This window comes from Mauremys reevesii, linkage group 20 (assembly GCF_016161935.1).
Source record: "Mauremys reevesii isolate NIE-2019 linkage group 20, ASM1616193v1, whole genome shotgun sequence".
NCBI lineage: Eukaryota > Metazoa > Chordata > Testudines > Geoemydidae > Mauremys > Mauremys reevesii.
The window spans coordinates 3,422,509-3,434,946 of NC_052642.1; the positions used below are offsets into that span (position 1 = coordinate 3,422,509).

General features: G+C 55.1%; 1 protein-coding gene across 1 annotated transcript in view; it reads left to right on the top strand.

The window, feature by feature from the left end:
- Window positions 1–2,841: 2,841 nt before the first annotated feature.
- LOC120387587 (claudin-4-like) overlaps window positions 2,842–12,438 on the top strand; it is a 30,445-nt gene continuing 20,848 nt past the window's right edge. Inside the window, exons 1-2 of the mRNA XM_039508513.1 lie at window positions 2,842–2,878; window positions 7,749–7,834. The gene's annotated coding sequence lies outside the window, so the exon portion shown is untranslated. The remainder of the gene's footprint in view (window positions 2,879–7,748; window positions 7,835–12,438) is intronic.

Here is a 12,438-nt window from a genome sequence, read left to right on the forward strand (position 1 = left end):
CTTCCCAGGGCTGTTTTTAACAGGGCCGCCCAGAGGATTCCGGGGGCCCGGGGTCTTTGGCGGCGGAGGGCCCTTCCGTTCCAGGACCCGCCGCCGAAGTGCCCCGAAGACCCGCGGCGGGACCCCCCGCCGCCGAATTACCGCCGAAGCGGGACCCGCCGCCGAAGTGCAGCCCGGTCTTCGGACGACCGCGGCGCGGGGGTCCCACCGCTGGTCTTCGGGCACTTCGGGCGGGTCCCAGAACGGAAGGGCCCCTGCCGCCAAGACCGGCTGCGCTCGGTGGCGGGTCCCGCTTCCCCGCCCGGCCCCAGCCTCTTACCCCCGGCTCCCTCCTCACCCGGAGTCTTAGCGCCTCGCCGGAACAGCTGCAGCGTGTGGCCGGCGGGGCCTGAGCTCCGTCCCGCTCAGAGCCGCGTGGTGAGGGGGCGGGGCTGGGAGCTCCACGCCGAGCGGAGGGAGGGGAGCTCAGCCCGGAGCTCGCAGCCCCGCCCCCCCTCACCACGCGGTTCGGAGCGGGGCGGGGCTCAGGGGCCCCGGCTGAGACACGCCGCTTGATGCGCTGAGGCTCCAGGAGAGGGGCGGAGGCGGGAGCCTCAACTGTTCTCTTGGGGGCCCCTGCGGAGCCCGGGGCAAATTGCCCCCTTTGCCCCCCCCTCTGGGCGGCCCTGGTTTTTAACCCCTTCCGGGCAGGAGCAGGGGTCCACCCTGCTACAGTCTCCCACAGTATTCTTGCCAGCAAGTTAAAGAAGTATGGGCTGGATGATTGGACTATAAGGTGGATAGAAAGCTGGCTAGATCGTCGGGCTCAACGGGTAGTGATCAATGGTTCCATGTCTAGTTGGCAGCCGGTATCAAGTGGAGTGCCCCAAGGGTCGGTCCTGGGGCCGGTTTTGTTCAATATCTTCATTAATGATCTGGAGGATGGTGTGGATTGCACTCTCAGCAAAGAATCAGATCCAGACTAACACGGCTACCCCTCTGATACTCTCAGCAAGTTTGCAGATGACACTAAACTTGGAGGAGTGGTAGATACGCTGGAGGGTAGGGCTAGGATACAGAGGGACCTAGATAAATTAGAGGACTGGGCCAAAAGAAACCTGATGAGGTTCAACAAGGACAAGTGCAGAGTCCTGCACTTAGGATGGAAGAATCTCATTTACTGTTACAGACTAGGGACCGAATGGCTAGGAAGCAGTTCTGCAGAACAGGACCTAGGGGTTACAGTGGATGAGAAGCTGGATATGAGTCAGCAGTGTGCCCTTGTTGCCAAGAAGGCTAACAGCATTTTGGGCTGTATAAGTAGGGGCATTGCCAGCAGATTGAGGGACGTGATCATTCCCCTCTATTCGACATTGGTGAGGCCTCATTTGGAGTACTGTGTCCAGTTTTGGGCCCCACACTACAAGAAGGATGTGGATAAATTGGAGAGAGTCCAGCGGAGGGCAACAAAAATGATTAGGGGGCTGGAGCACATGACTTATGAGGAGAGGCTGAGGGAACTGGGATTGTTTAGTCTGCAGAAGAGAAGAATGAGGGGGGATTTGATAGCTGCTTTCAACTACCTTAAAGGAGGTTCAAAGAGGATGGATCTAGACTGTTCTCAGTGGTACCTGAGATCAGAACAAGGAGCAATGGTCTCAAGTCGCAGTGGGGGAGGTTTAGGTTGGATATTAGGAAAATCTTTTTCACTAAGAGGGTGGTGAAGCACTGGAATGGGTTCCGTAGGGAGGTGGTGGAATCTCCATCCTTAGAGGTTTTTAAGGCCTGGCTTGACAAAGCCCTGGCTGGGATGATTTAGTTGGGGATTGGTCCTGCTATGAGCAGGGGGTTGGACTAGATACCTCCTGAGGTCCCTTCCAACCCTGAGATTCTATGATTCTATCGGCCAGAGGGGGAGCGGGGGGAGCAGTGTTGCCAGTTTTGATTAGGTTTATTCCCAGGGCTTCATTACATGACACTCTTCAATGAAAGATTAATCTTAACTCCTGGAGACGCCAGGCCAATCAGCAGGGGGGCACTGGGAGCCCAGCGGGGGGAATGGCTGGAGCCTGCACCCCTTGTTGGCCGAGCTCTCCAGGGCCTTGCGGCGAGGCTTGAGGCTCCCGGCCCAGCCCAGCTCCCGGAGGGACTTCCCCGCAGGGCCACAGAAACTGCCGGGAAGGAAGCGATGCTCGGCTGCGGGTGACTCACCAGCCCTGGGAGTCCCGGTGTCGGCACCTGTGTCCCCGTGAGTCAGGGCCACGCACGGGAGCAGGTATCGGCTCACGTCACACACCCCGCACACCGCCCTCCCTCATTGCCCGGCCCGCTCCTCCGCCCGCCCCCCCACCAGCTCCTCCGCCCCCCCGCACTGCCCGGCCCCCCACCAGCGCCCCCCCCCCGCGCAATGCCCGGCCCGCTCCTCCGCCCCCCCCCCGCACTGCCTGGCCCCCACCAGCGCCCCGCGCAATGCCCGGCCCGCCTCCGCCCGCCCCCAACACTGCCCGGCCCCCACCAGCGCCCCGCCGCGCAATGCCCGGCCCGCTCCTCCGCCCGCCCCCAGGTCCGCCGCACTGCCCGCTCCTCCGCCCCCGCCACCCCCGCACTGCCCGGCCCGCTCCTCCGCCGCCCATCACTGCCCCCGGGGCCGCAACCTTCCCGCCCCCCCCCCCCCGCCCCAGGTCTGGCCAGTTCCCGCGCCCCAGTCAGCCCCGCTCACACCGGCCGGGGCTCGGGTCCCCGCCGGCGCCCTGCCCGCTCCTCCCGCCTCTCCTGGGCGCCCAATCCCGGCCGCGGAGGCCGCTCCCCCGCTCCCCTCCCAGCCGCACCTGCGGCCGGAGCCCCTAGCCCGCAGCCGCCGCCCGGAGCGCTCCGCCGCGAGCCGCGGACCCAGGTCCCGGTGAGTGACCGGAGCTCGACCCGCCGCCACCCGCCGGACCGGCCAGCTGGGGTGCCCCATAGAGGGGCTAGGGAGGGGCTGGCTGTCCCACCTGGGACCTCGGTGCCCCATAGAGGGGCTAGAGAGGGGCTGGCTGTCCCACCTGGGACCTCGGTGCCCCATAGAGGGGCTAGAGAGGGGCTGGCTGTCCCACCTGGGACCTCGGTGCCCCATAGAGGGGCTAGGGAGGGGCTGGCTGTCCCGCCTGGGACCTCGGTGCCCCATAGAGGGGCTAGGGAGGGGCTGGCTGTCCCGCCTGGGACCTCGGTGCCCCATAGAGGGGCTAGGGAGGGGCTGGCTGTCCCGCCTGGGACCTCGGTGCCCCATGGGGGCATAGGGAGGGGCTGGCTGTCCTGTCTGGAACCTCAGTGCCCCATGTGGGGATGGGGATAGGGAGGGGCTGGCTGTCCTGCCTGGGACCTCGGTGCCCCATAGAGGGGCTAGGGAGGGGCTGGCTGTCCCACCTGGGACCTCGGTGCTCCATGTGGGGATAGGGAGGGGCTGGCTGTCCCGCCTGGGACCTCGGTGCCCCATGTGGGGATGGGGCTAGGGAGGGGCTGTCTGTCCTGCCTGGGACCTCGGTGCCCCATAGAGGGGCTAGGGAGGGGCTGCCTGTCTCGCCTGGAACCTCAGTGCCCCATGTGGGGATGGGGATAGGGAGGGGCTGGCTGTCCTGCCTGGGACCTCGGTGCCCCATAGAGGGGCTAGGGAGGGGCTGGCTGTCCCACCTGGGACCTCGGTGCTCTATGTGGGGATAGGGAGGGGCTGGCTGTCCCGCCTGGGACCTCGGTGCCCCATGGGGGCATAGGGAGGGGCTGGCTGTCCTGTCTGGAACCTCAGTGCCCCATGTGAGGATAGGGAGGGGCTGGCTGTCCCACCTGGGATCTCGGTGCTCCATGTGGGGATAGGAAGGGGCTGGTTGTCCCGCCTGGGACCTCGGTGCTCTATGTGGGGATAGGGAGGGGCTGGCTGTCCTGTCTGGGACCTCGGTGCTCCATGTGGGGATAGGGAGGGGCTGGCTGTCCCGCCTGGGACCTCGGTGCCCCATGGGGGCATAGGGAGGGGCTGGCTCTCCAGTCTGGGACTCCCCCTCACATGGCTGTTGCAGTCCCCTGTCCCAAACTCCTGAACTGCTCTTTGCCAGGTTTGTTGGCTCCGTCCTGTTTGGGGTTGTGTTGCTTAGCTGCACAGCTGGCCCCGTCACCAGCAGGCCTGGGCGAGCGGGGACACAGCTTGTTTTCTGGCTGTTCTTACATGCAGTCAACCTATAGCATGTATCTGGCGCTATCCCATGGGCCCCCTCTGGCCAGGGCCCTGTGATGGCCAGTGGGAAGCTGTGTCAAGCCCACCCGTGGGAAGGACAGAGAAGCCTAAAAGTCACTGGGCAAGATGTTCAAAATGGGTGTCTACACGTAGGCATCGACATCTCTGCATAGCCCCCGATACACTTCGTTCAACCCAGCTCCGCTCCAAGACTGTCCCTTGACATGAGTGGGAATCACACCAGTTCCCTGAACTCACTTTCATCTCCTGTCTCTCTAGGATTTTATCCTGTGCGCATTGTCATGGGAACTGAGGGCCTGGGGCTGAGGATAGGGATCAGCCCCACGGGGGGTGGGAAGACAAATTCATGCATGTCTGGAAAGCACCAGAGATCCTGGGATGGAAGGTGTCGGCATTAATTCATTAGTATAATTGTTATATGGGGAAAGAGGAACATTGAGTCAGTTAGGGCCTGAAGGGAAAGGAGGAGAATGAGATAATGGAGGCAGAGGGCTAGATTCACAAAGGGATTTAGGCATGTAACTGCCACTTTAGGCACCGAAGTCCAAAATTCAGATCCTCAAACAAGCTGATCTGCAGGTGTCTAGGTCTCCCCTAGTACAGCCCCTTATGCCTCTGCCAGAGGCTGTCTGCTCAGCTCCTAGATCCTCAAGCCAGGTGTTCCCCTGCTTATCATGCCTGCCTGGCCCAATCCCAGGGGCATGCCCAGGGGCTGCCTGTGAAACACCCAAGGGGGAGATGGCCGTGCCCCCATAGACTCAAGTGATCAGTGGGTAGAGCATTCACACAGAACATAGGGACCCCAGTGCAAGTAAACTCAGGGCTCCCCACCCCAAGCACTGATCTACAGAGTCATGCTCACCTCACTCTCTTTTTGATCCAGTGAATCTGTAAGTATTTTAAATACAGCGAAACAGCCCCAACTGGACAGATTGAGAGGTCGCTCTGCCTGGCGGTTCAGGCACTCCCTGGGGGGATAGGCAAGCTGCTCCCAATCAGGTTGAGTGGGGATTTGAACTTGGGTCTCCTGTATTCTGGGTAAATGCTGTGACACGGGGAGAGGGGAAGGGGGAATGCTGCTGCCACCTTAGTTTTTCCTGAAAAAAAGGCTGACCTGGTTCAGCCCTAGACTCACAGCTGCCTAACTCCCTGGCATTTCCTGCTGGCTCACTTAGGTGGCTCTTCACTGAGCTTTTGTGAATCCCTTTCTTAGTGGTTCACTTTCCCCAGGCAGTGTATAGGGAGCCTGGGGGCCTACCTCAGGTTTTCGAATTCCAGTGGGTACAGAGTGCCTAGACATTAAGTGCTGCAATGCGGAGCAGTCTCCATGTGAATCTAGCCCAGAATCTCCAAGGAGCCATTTGGGAGCTGCCACCACGAATGTGGCTGAGAGAGGCGGCCTGCCTTTCTGACTCCTCGTGTGCCATGGGGAGGGGTGGGCTGGGCCAGGCTTCACGTTAGCGGGAGGTTCCGCAGCAACAGCCCCCTGGCATGGGCTGGAGGCAGTGGTTAGACTAGAGGAAGGTCAGAACAGTCAGACTACAGTCACGTCCTGGGGTGGGGTCTGTTCCCCTGCACCCTCCCCGTTCCCCAAAGGGCAAAGCACTGGGATAAACAGCCTGGGCAGAATCTGCTCCCGACTTCACATGGGCCCAGGCAACAGGGGCTCAGGAGTCACGAATCCCAATGTTTGCGAGCAGCAGGGCTGTGCCACGTGACTCCCATCCCACGGAAGCTGCACCATGGCAAGGCTTGAGCAGGGCTGGGCTCCTGTCACTGTGGTGTGAAGGGGAGGGAAGGAGGTCTGAGGGTCGCCTCCCCCCCGCAAGCTGCCAGAATGATTTCCCCCTAACTATAGGCCCCTCAGTCTGACATCGAGCCCAGGCAAAATAATGGATTGATTGATACGGGACTTGGTTCATAGAGAATTAAAGTAGGGTAATATAATTCATGTCAATCAGCACAGGCTTATGGAAAATAATACATGGTGATATACCTATCTCATAGAGCTGGAAGGGACCTTGAAAGGTCATCCAGTCCAGTCCCCTGCATTCACTAGCAGGACTAAGTACCATCCCTGATAGGTTTTTGTTTTGTTTTTGCCCCAGATCGCTAAATGGCCCCTTTAGGGATTGAACTCACCACTCTGGGTTTAGTAGACCAATGCTCAAACCACTGAGCTATCCCTCCCTCTTCTGTTAGAGTAATTTGATATCTTCTCTTGTTGAGATTACAAGTTTGGTTGCTAAAGGGAATAGTGTTGATGTAATAGACTGAGACTTCTGTACAGCGTTTGACACGGTACTGCATGCCATTTTGAGTATTAAATTAGAACAATATAAAATTAACATGACACACATTAAATAGATTAAAAGCTGCCTAACTGTTGGTTGAAAAAAGTAATTGTAAATGGGTAATCGCCATTGAGCAGGTGTGCTTCTAGCGGGATTCCACAGGGACTGGTTCTTGGCCCTAAGCTATTTAACATTTTTATCAATGACCTGGAAGAGAACAGAAAGTCATCATTGATCAAGTTTGCAGATGACACGATTGGGGGAGTGGTCAGTAATGAAGAGGTCAGTGATACAGAGAGATCAGGATCGGTTGGTAAACGGGATGCAAGCAAACAAATGTAAAGTTATCCATGGAGGAACAAAGAATGCAGGCCGTACCTACAGGATGGGGGCTGTGTGACGAAGTGGGAATGTTCATAATGTTTTCTCTGAATACTGTGTGGGTGCCTCAGTTTCCCCTGTGCAGTTCTTAAGTATCTAGGTGGTGGGATAAGGGTGTGTGATTGTTGCAGAGCCCGAGAGGGCAAGTGTGATGGTGTCTGCACAGAGAATGGCCGACACCCTGTCTCCTGGCAACTGATGGCCTGGGCCCCTCCCCTGCAAGGTGCCAACTGAAGGTGTTGGAGAACAAAGAGATCAGGTGGCCTCCTGGCCCGGGGAAAGAGACAAAGGTCAGAGGAGGGGCTGGAGGGAGTTTCAGTTTGGAGCTGGCTGGGGAAACGGAGGGAGGCCCAGACCCAGGGTCTGGGCTCCCTGCCCCCCAAGATGGACCTGACTGAGGGGTCCTGTTGTCTGTACCTACAAGCTCTGGTTTGGACCGTGTTCCTGTCGTCTAATAAACCTTCTGTGTTACTGGCTGGCTGAGAGTCATGGTGAATTGCAGGAAGTGGGGGGTGCAGAGCCCTGACTCCCCCACCCTCCGTGACAGGCTGTATTGAGGGAGCAGCGACTCTGAAAAGCATGTGGGGGTCGTGGTGGATAATCTGCTGAACATGAGCTCACAGTGTGATGCTGTGGCCAAAAGGGCTAATGCAGGGGAATCTTGATTAGGAGTCGAGAGGTTATTTTACCTCTGTATCTGGCAGTGGTGTGACCACTGCTGGAATCCTGTGTCCAGTTCTGGTGCCCACAATGCAGGAAGAATGTTGCTACATTGGAAAGGGTCCAGGGAAGAGCCACGAGAATTATTAAAGGATTGGAAAACGTGCCTCTTGGCAGGGGCTGTAAACACTTCCTGTCTGATTGTGTTTCAGGAGCTGGGCTGCTAGATCCTCTCCCATCCAGAACACACAGATGCTCTGTTGTTGAGTATCTCATGAGGGCCCTTCTTCAACAGCAGGTAAATCAGCTCTTGGCATCAATGGCAGCTCCTGTCTTGGCTAGGAGAGCAGGCGGGGTAGGATGCAAAGAACAACAGACTGCCTGTCTGCCATCTTGCACTAGGGGTGTGTATACGTGAGCCAGGGGCCCCTCCCCGGAGCCCTGCAACTTGTGCTGTGCAACAGCAGGAGGCCAGTGCCTGCTTCCCCAGAGGGCCCCTTGAGCTGCCTCTGTAGGGGAAGGTTTGCTGTACTGAGAGGGGTGTTGGGAAGGAAACTTTCCCTGCTGCTCAGAACTCTCCTGGGGACCCTGCACAAGGGCTACACTGCAAAGCAGGGGAGGCTCAGGCCTCTGACTGCTAGATGCAGAAGGACAGTACCGGAGGGGTTCCCGTGGCACTAGCATGCTCCAGGCCAAAGGCCCACGCCAACCACAATGCTCCATGCTAGAGGCCGATATGGCTGGAGCACACCATGCCAGTGGCCCTCTCCGCTACTGAGAGACAGAGAGCGCGGGCATATGTAATGCACATTGGTGACATGGTTTAACTTGCCAGTTCCTTCTCTAGATTTCTCACTGTTCTTTGGATTTGTATTCCTTGGCTAAAGTACAAACTGGAGAATTTATATAAATCTTTGAGGATTATTTGCTTTAAAAGGTGTGTTGGCTAATAAGAAATTACAAAAAGCAGAATTCAGATGGTTGGCTGATAATATTTACAATGTCAAAATGGAATTTAACATGAAAAATTACAATTATCAAGAAACGATGAATCAGTTAAGGTCTTATCATAACCTTGTTGCAAAGATAACATTTGTCCTAGTTCTGTACTAGTCTGGTGCAAGTGATTGTGGTTCCAGCACGGAATTATGGATCCTTAATTACAGCTTCATATTTACTTCCCATCAAGATTATATCCCAGTGGAATGATGGAACTGCTCTTGTCAGTTCCACCTAACAATTTTACAGCAGGATTTAGAATTTTAGACAAATGACTTCGTTATCAAAGAATGTTAGTTTTCAGTTCAGAATGACCTTGCCCATGACTCAGAGCCATACTTTGCCACTTACACATGCACAAGACTATCATACGCTAAGCCCAAACTGTAATATGCATGTCATAATTATGAAGCTGTTCTAATTTCTCTGGAATTTCACCAGTGCTGCAGGTTCTTATGCCACTTTAACCAAAGGTTCAAATAGTGGTCAAATCATTTTTATTGCTTTTTTTTTTGTAATTTTTCTTGTTTGTTTCTTCATAAAAAGATGAATTACTCACAGCAATAGTGGGAAAATCTTTAGTTTATAAGCCAATTCAAAGTGTCTTCTTCTTTTTGTCTAATTCTCTTGAAAGCTGTCTAATTTTTAGGTTGACATCTTTAAAACACTCAGGATTTGACAAAGTAACTTTTGCTGTAATGAAGCCCAGCTTTCAATTACATCATTATTAGGCTGAGCTAGAGTGATGAGTTTCTCTTGTCCTAGCACTCTCAACTGACATAATGAATCAGCATGACTTGTAAATAACTAAGACTAAACTTGTTAGTGAAATACAAGTGCACATACATTTGAGTCACTGAGAGTGTTTTAATAAAGGTACATACTTTCTGAGAAGCATTTAGCCTAACATGACCAAGTCATCACATGAGTAAAAGTTGTTCTGCTACTTATCAGTTGGAACTGGTATGAATGTGGGTTCTCCAGCTTAGCTTCACTGTTGCAATGACTGGTTCTGGAGTGAGATCAGAGTTCATTCAGGTGAGTCACTCAAGGCATTAGGACAGTTGGAGTCTTACTCTTTTTCTGAATTTTGCAGTGGTCTCCCCAGATAGGACTTTAAAAGACAGAGGGGCCACATTCAGAAAGGACCTTATGGCACTGCAACACGGAATCCTTAGGCATCCCGCTGCCTAGTGGGATTCTGAGCTCTGATTTAAGCTAATGGCTCCGTGATACAGTGTGTGGGGAGAACCAGGTATGTAAGACGGGTTCTCAGAAGCATGCGGAGTGGGGGGCTGCCTAAGAAAGCTAATAGGAAATGCTGAGGAGAGGGGCAGGGCTTAGCTCTCAGATTCATAAAGGTACTTAGGTACCTAGCTCCTATTGATCCTGGCCTGTCAGGCCAGAGGCCTATTTTTTTATTAGGATTCCCAGTCTGGCAGTCCCTCCTTTGCCTGATTTTGAGCAAGGCCATGAATGCAGCTCTCCCAGGCAAGTGCCGGACTGCCAGGCTCTTGACTGTTCTGGCACGTGTCTCTGTTAATCTGACTTGTTGAAGCCGTTCCATTTCCTGTAACTATTGAAATATTCATTGGGCCAGAGCGAGTGTGCGAGTGATTCTGTAGCCCAGCGCACTCACTTGGGATGTGGGAGAGTCAGGTTCAAGTCCCTGCTCCAAATCAGGAAGAGGAGGGATTTAAACAGGGTGTGCTGGGCTACTGGCTGTCCTGGGAGTGTGTGCACACATGTGAGCCTGAAGAACGACCAGTTTGCCTGCCCCTGATCCTGTAGGCATGGTCTGAGAACACCTACCAGACCGAGTTCTGCTGTGGAGGCGGGTGGGGAATATTTCATCTGAGCAGCCAGTTGATGTGTCAGCATGAGCGAGGGCTCAAAGCAGCTCGTTAGCTGTGGGGTGGCATCAGTATTTAGGCATCTTTCCCATGTCCACCAACAGATAATGAGGTGCGGTGAGGTTAGGCAGTAGGTCAGTGGAGGTTTTGAGAGTGCCAGTGGCATCTAAATGTTGGATTGAGCCCCTAGTGGGGCAGTTAGGAGCCAAAGTATCCTTCGTTGTTACCCAACAGAGGGCACACTTGCTGGCCAGGTGACGACAGTCCTGTTAACAGTCTCTCTTGTCCAGATGTTTCAACTTCAGGTAGTGACATATTGAACAAAACTTTGTTTTCATTCATGCCTCTTGGGAAAGCTTGAAATGTCAAACCAGAAGATGAGTTTTGTCCCCTTTATGGCTTCTTGCCACTTTGTCTCTGGATAATTCCCGTTTCTTTGTGCAAAATATTTTGTGCCATATCAGTTTGTATAGTACATGTTGGGCCATCCGCTGAATACTCACTGGCTCATCTCCAGTCAGTAACCTGCTTCCGCAAGTTACCTTCTGTGGGCCCCTCTGTGGTGAGCTCCTTTGGCCAACTCTTCATGACTCCAGCCTACTTCCGCAAGTTACCTTCCCTGGGCCCCTCTGTGGTGAGCTCCTTTGGCCAACTCTTCATGGCTCCAACCTACTTCCGTAAGTTACCTTCCCTGCGCCCTGTGGTGAGCTCCTCTGGCCAACTCTTCATGGCTCCAACCTACTTCCGCAAGTTACCTTCCCTGGGCCCCTCTGTGGTGAGCTCCTTTGGCCAACTCTATGCAATTGCATGCTCTTTCCATTAGCACTCTTTGCTGTCTGCAGACATGTCCATTTTGAAGTCAGTCTTTCTGGAAAGTCTCCTCACACTCCTGGATGGCTCTGTCCTGCAGCAATGTCAAGTCATTTGACTCATTTGCTTGGTCATCACCAACAGGAGAGAGCAATTAATGAAATAGCACAAAACAGCTGTATGCATCTCTGTACCGGTCCTGGATTAGTCCCTGAACCTCGGTAATAAGGTTAGTAGGAGCCCCAGGTGCAACAGGCTCTTGGTGCAACTGCCAGTCATACAGCTTCAGCATGACACGGGGCTGCGTCAGCTCCTTTAATGCAAAATCAATCCCTCGTGAGATGCAGTTTTGTTAAAAATGAGTTCTCTTTCTTGTAGATGGCTGGTGTGTGCGCCAGGGTCTGCGCAGGCCCTTTCTTCAGGGCACCGTTTATGGGTTGCACTGACAAGTAACCCCCAAATAAAGCAGCTCAGCACAGATCCAATAACTACCTTTACCTAGGCCCAGCAACTTCTTTGCCTGACTCTCCTGCTCCTGGGCACTCTTCCCCTGGCCTTGCAGCCCATCTGCTGGAGCGGGGGGACCCCAGGAGCCAGCCTGCTTCCTGCAGCTCCCCTTCTCACACTGAGCCCTTCAGGGCCTACATCCACACAGGTATTGCCGTGCCTGACAGTTAGGTGTCCTGCCGCCTAGCAGCATTCCCAGCTGGGAGTTAGGGACCAGGCCCGGATCCCCAGTAGGACTCGGGTGTTGCAACACTCAGCATTTAGAAGATCACAGGAACAAACCACTGTGACCCACAGAGCCTGGGTTAGGCACCTAGGCTCCCTCTGCAAGGCACAGGGAGCGAGAGGCACCTCAGGGAGCGAGTCACTAAAGCCAGCACGCTGGGCGGGGAGCTGCCAGTGTTGGCCAATGGGAGATGGTGACGAGATGGATGTTTCCTAAGCCCCGCCCCACCCTCGGAGTTTGGTACCTAAGTCCAGGCTGCCCTCTGCTGGAGTAACACCCATGGCACCGAGTCTCAGCTGACTTGGGGTCACGGGGCTTGGGTTGCAGAGCTAAAAATTGCAGTGGAGACATTTGGACTCAGGCTGGAGCCTGGGCTCCGAGACCCTGCCCCCCCCCAGGGCTTCAGGACCTGGTCTCCAGCCAGAGCCTGCACCTCTCTACTGCTGTTTTATAGCCCCAGAGCCCAAGCCCTGTGGGCCCAAGTCAGCTGCGGTTGTGCCGCGGGGC